Source organism: Cololabis saira, chromosome 13 (assembly GCF_033807715.1).
Source record: "Cololabis saira isolate AMF1-May2022 chromosome 13, fColSai1.1, whole genome shotgun sequence".
Taxonomy (NCBI): Eukaryota; Metazoa; Chordata; class Actinopteri; order Beloniformes; family Belonidae; genus Cololabis; species Cololabis saira.
The window spans coordinates 11,435,967-11,441,436 of NC_084599.1; positions in this window are offsets into that span (position 1 = coordinate 11,435,967).

The window sequence follows — 5,470 nt, forward strand, 5'->3', positions numbered from 1 at the left end:
GAGGAGAACATGACAGGCAGGCAGACACGTCTGACCAGCGGCTATCAAAGAAAATAGAAGGTCAGATATCTCAACAGTGTGTTCTTTGCTGCAACAGCAGCTGTGAGCTGAAGTGAAGGAGATGTCATTTCATCACTTTTGTGAGCCATAACACATCCCCAGTTCCACTCTAACTCATTCACCCTGTCACTCTCGCACACGCACATGCGAACGCATGCACACACTGCTGTTATTGTTGTTGCAGTGCTCCCACGACACCAACAATCTCCGCTTCCCTCCCCCACACGAGCTTGCATCTATCTCCCTTTCACTCCCTTTCTTCCCCATCCTGTCCTGGGCAGCCTTGACATGCCTACTTCAATTGATTTAGAGTCAATTCAGCCTCTGATCTGTTATCGTGACTTTTCACACACAACCCCCTCTCCATATATGACTACTGTATTATTTTCAGAGTGGGCTTGGAGATTTCATTTATTTATTTATTTACTTACTTAAGTTGCAATGGTCATCTCTTCCCTGCACTTTCTCATATCTCTTTCTTTTTTTAAATCACTCACCTTCCTGTTCATCTCTTGACCCCCTCCCTCAAAGCCAATCTCCATTGTAGTTTCCTATCTGCCTTTTTTTTTCCCACAGCTACTCTGTCTGTGTTGGTGGGTCCCTCAGTTATCCCGCTTTGTAAACAGGAAGCCATTTTTCTGTTCATCATACCTGAAGCGTGGGTGGCAGAACAGGGGTGCCCATACAACTGCACCATAATGGGAAACCAAGATGGTTGGGAGGGAGGGGAGGGGAGGGGGGGGGGTCCCATAAAATCACCAAAGAGAAAAGAGAAAAGCAAGAAAAGGCATTGTCAAATGAGAGCAGACAGCAGCCTGAAACATAGTTGATTCTGTTTTTCCTTCGGTAAATAAAATGTTGATTTAGTTGTGTGTGTGTGTGTCTCTGTATCGGATCCCGTCTAGAACTGCAGAGTATGGGAGGATTAATGTCACAGACAATCCCTCAAACTCATTTTCTTTCTAACTGTGGAGCTCAGTGGGAATTACAGTTTGAGGATAAGGGAGAAGGACACTGCATTTTCCACTGACAATGGTCCCATTTGTGATGAAGTGAAATCTCGGTTCATTGTGTTCCTTGTTTGAAATCAGAAAGATGTGCTGTTCCTACTTGTTCCAAAACAATTGGTCTGTTTTACTTACGCGGTGCAGCTATCTATCGCTGAACGGGGGAGAGCATAACCTTGTGGACCATTGCCCTCTTTAAATCATTCTGCCCACACCTCGTTGTTGTTTAACATGTTGGAAGTCGGTGTGAATTTGGGTGTTTTTCTGCCAGGCGAGCTGTGTTAAGGGGAAGAAGCTTGACGGGAGTCAGTTTATCATGAGCACAGAGAGCACAACAGATAGATTCCCCCCTCTCCTCCCCTTCAGCACAGATAGACTTGGAGCATGGGCACTCAGCCAACACTATCAATCTATCCGCTCCTACCCCCAGCTTCTATGTCTTATTGGAGGACAGCTTCCAAAGGGGCAAGAAAGCATGAATCATAGCCCAGCTATGAGGAGCAGTTAGGCCTCTAAATACACGTGTTGTGGCTCAAAATCACTAGCCATTAATGACAGCTTTGCAAGCGATTGTCACAGCTCTGTGACAAAGTTGGAACATTTACGAGGGGCTGAGGCCGTACGGGGAAAGGGATTGTTAGTTTTGGCCTAGTTTTCTTGTCTGATCAGAAACCTGTGCACCTCTGCCCTTCCCCCACCCAAACCTAAGCCTCTACTATTACAAGCTGAGAGGGGGCTCAGTGTGGAGCGAGGTGAGCAGCTTGCCTCACCACCGAGCTCTGTGTGCGTTGTGCGTGCCGCCTATACATTTACGAGCTTATCCTTGTGTGTGATATAACCCGGCGATGCGGTCTGGCCTGCACGACTGGCTTCCTACGAGCAATATCAGCTCTGAGACTGTGGCAACAGTGTTATGCGACTGGAGGTTTAAGCTTCCACCACCAAATGTTGTGTATATCATAATTGTAGGCTGTGAAGCAGGATCTCCCTCTTTGTTTGCTCAAAGTACTGTTGATTTAACAAAAAATAAATTAAAAAAAATCCTATGAGGATTAACTAATTAGTACACATTTTAACAGATTATTGCAGGATCTTATTTCTTGTTCGAATTTATGTAATTCAAAATACATGTACATAGACAGAATATTTAATTAATATGCACAACTATATTAGTGATTAGCGCAAGGTGACAAACATATGCTAATTTTCAGTGTGCATCTGTTATTAATTACACATTTGAAGCTGGAAATTGCTGCAAGGAATCATTGTGGGCTTATGTGACACCATCCCTCCCAACTCAGCGTTTAACTGTCCCTTTTACTGTAAATGCAGATGTGAAACAACGCGCTGTATTGTGAAAGAATATCGGCACGCTTGCTTTTCTTGTTTTATCCGAATTTTTATGATATCCATTGTTAAATTTTATGTCTTTCTTTAAGATCCAAACATGATATACAGGATATACTTGTTCTCTTAAACCTAAACAGAATGGAATGTTAATTACGTCACGTCAAACATCTGTATTTATGACGAAATTACCGTTAACTGGCCAATTGATTCATCAAGTAGCCAATATATCAGTCTAATATTTTGGATATGTATTTTCTGTTTGTATCAAAATATAGAGACTGAAAAATAAACACGTATTGTCATTTAAAATTTTTACAAAAAATAAGAAAAAGGTTGATGAGGACTTTTGCACACTTTTGTATTTTTATATTTGTATGCTCTTTCTTGTTAATAATACATAATTATTTTAGGTTAATGTGTTAATGTATAAGAATAATTGCAGACAAATCAAAATTTGTGGTGTAAAATTGAGCTTTTGGAATCACTATTTAATATTTTTAATCTGATAGATTGAATTGATGTTACTTTCTTATAACAGCTGTATATGAAGTTGGACTTTTCCATGTCAGGATTGATCATCCATTACCCCTAACAGCTTTATCTTTGAGGAGAACCTGGCAACACCCTTCTGTAAATTTCTTGGAAATCATACAAAAAGAAAATGTGATAGTAATATTATCCAAGAAAGATCATTTAGGTTTCATAATCAGATGTGTTGTTCAGTCGTCTACTTTTTGTACTGTTTCACCACATGTCACCGTTTTGATTCATTCTTTCTTCACTAATGTGAAAATACTCGGTCTATATGCTTTTTTTTCTACCCTTTTTTCTCTTGCCCGTTTCCTTTCTTCAGACTGGCTGCCCTTGTACATGCTCTCCATGTCAGACCCAGCTGTTACTACAAACTACTTGGAGAGCTTACAAACCTCACTGCAAATACTGAAAACAGCACTACTCTCGCTCAATGTTTAACGTCTACTTGTAAAAGCAAGAATAGAGAAGTTTTTTTTTCTCAGTCCACCAAAACTGAATCCCCTACATAGATATTTCTAGTGCTTTAAATCTCTTCCTTTAGTAAATATATATCTAGACGCAGTGATTCCAGGTTTGTGGTACTTGACAAATAGCTCAGGCAGCCAATTTGTTTATCTACGAGATTATTTTCTGATGCTATGACTGTTTTTACGTTCTTTGTGTCTGGATGACTTTGAATTAGCTTATCTGTGCAGCTGACTGTGAATGAGTGTGTGGTGTGTTTGTGAAAGTATTTGTGGCCCATATGTGCATTTGCTCTGAGCTGTAACCCCATTACATTCCTAAGACAGTCCACAAAACTAATTAATGTTCTGTGCCAAGGCTTTCTTTTTACCCAGAGGACCTGGATTATTTACCTATATGTACTATTGACAGAAAATCCCCATTCCCATTGGTGACCTCTGTATAAATAGATGCTTTGAGTCTTCAGGGTGGATATTAACACTAAGAACCTGTATAGTTTGTACTTGCCATGTCTTTTTTCTCGGTTTTCTAAACCAAAGGCATCCTGCACAAAAAGTGACTCACATGAAAGCTTCCTAGAGCTGCTTCAGCTTTTATACGTTAATAATAATCATAAATGTTTGTTAAGAATAGTTTTTGGGAGTTGTTGCTTTGCCCCAAAGGTATGTGTATATGTAATGGTAACTTGGCAGAAAACAAAACCGGGTCATCTAAACTTCCCTCTTTTCCGGACTGCATTTGCCCTTGGGTTAGACACAACAGCTGTCAAACAGCTATGTACATTTTTAAAAATGTAAGTTTATTCTGTGTTCTTAAGGTGAGTGCAACAACATGAGGATGTTTGTCCTTTTTCAACTGGCACTAGAGTCATCAATGTGACACGATAATTTAAACTTATTTCATTTTAAGCATTTCATCATAATCATGGTTGCTGGGCTGTAGGTATTGTTGATCTTCTTTCCCTTGTTACCTCATAAAATGAGAAATTTAATATTGGAAGCAGATTCAGGCAGTGTGCCCTCCCTTCTTGAAATGTTTTCCTTGAACTATTTCTCTTGCCCCCCTTCTCTGTGATCCTATACTCTGCCTATAGGCCTACTCTGGAGAAGGCAGTTACTATGGGTATGTTGGTCTCATGTTTGCCGGGTCTTATGTTTGCCAGTTCATTCATATCATTTACAAAAAGCATGGGTCTCAAGATAAGGGGGCAGACATTTGCTACTGTATTTGTTGCAACTGCATGAAAGTAAAGATAATATACTATAGGAGCTTTTGAGTGTTGGTTTATGAACAGAATCCCTTTCTTTTTATTCTTTTTTTTTTTTTTTTTTTACATTTCCACTTTCTCTCAGCTGTTGTTTTCCTGATCAGCAGAGAAAATAAATTCAGATTAAAAGTGGATTATATTTGTAGTCTGGTCAGTGCCTGGAAATTTCTACCTCAAACATTACATTACATGTAAGCACAAGGCTATGAGAGAAAGGAAGCAGAATAAAAAGTTATTTTGATTAATAAAAATATAAACAAGGAAATTGATAATTCACAAAATCAAAACCAAATCAATGGTTTGGTTTAATAATTAACAGAAAATAATCAATGTTATAACATACTCATGATATCATGTATATGATATAAATGGTTATCAAACGAGCACAATTCACATTTAACTCTGAAAAAGACTTCCATTATTTGAATTATGCTTAATTTGGCAAATAGTTACTGATGTTATTGTATTGAAAACATAATAATATAACGGCAAAATACGAGAATGTTATTTTTGGGAAAAAAATGAAAAGAGAAGACCCCAACCGAAATAATAAAATGATGTCAGCGGGCGTGATGGAGCCCCCTTTAGCCAGCCTCCTTGTGCTCACAGGGAAAGTGAGCGTCAAGAAGAAGGCGGGCACAAACCGCTTTTACTGCGTCCGATTGGGTCTCGGTGCTGTCAATCAAGCGCTTACGCGTTCCCATTGGCTGCAGCCTTTTGCATTTATCGTGCCATCTCGTCAAGCCGCTGCTGTGTAATCGCAGGTAACTTTCTTGCGATAGTCTTC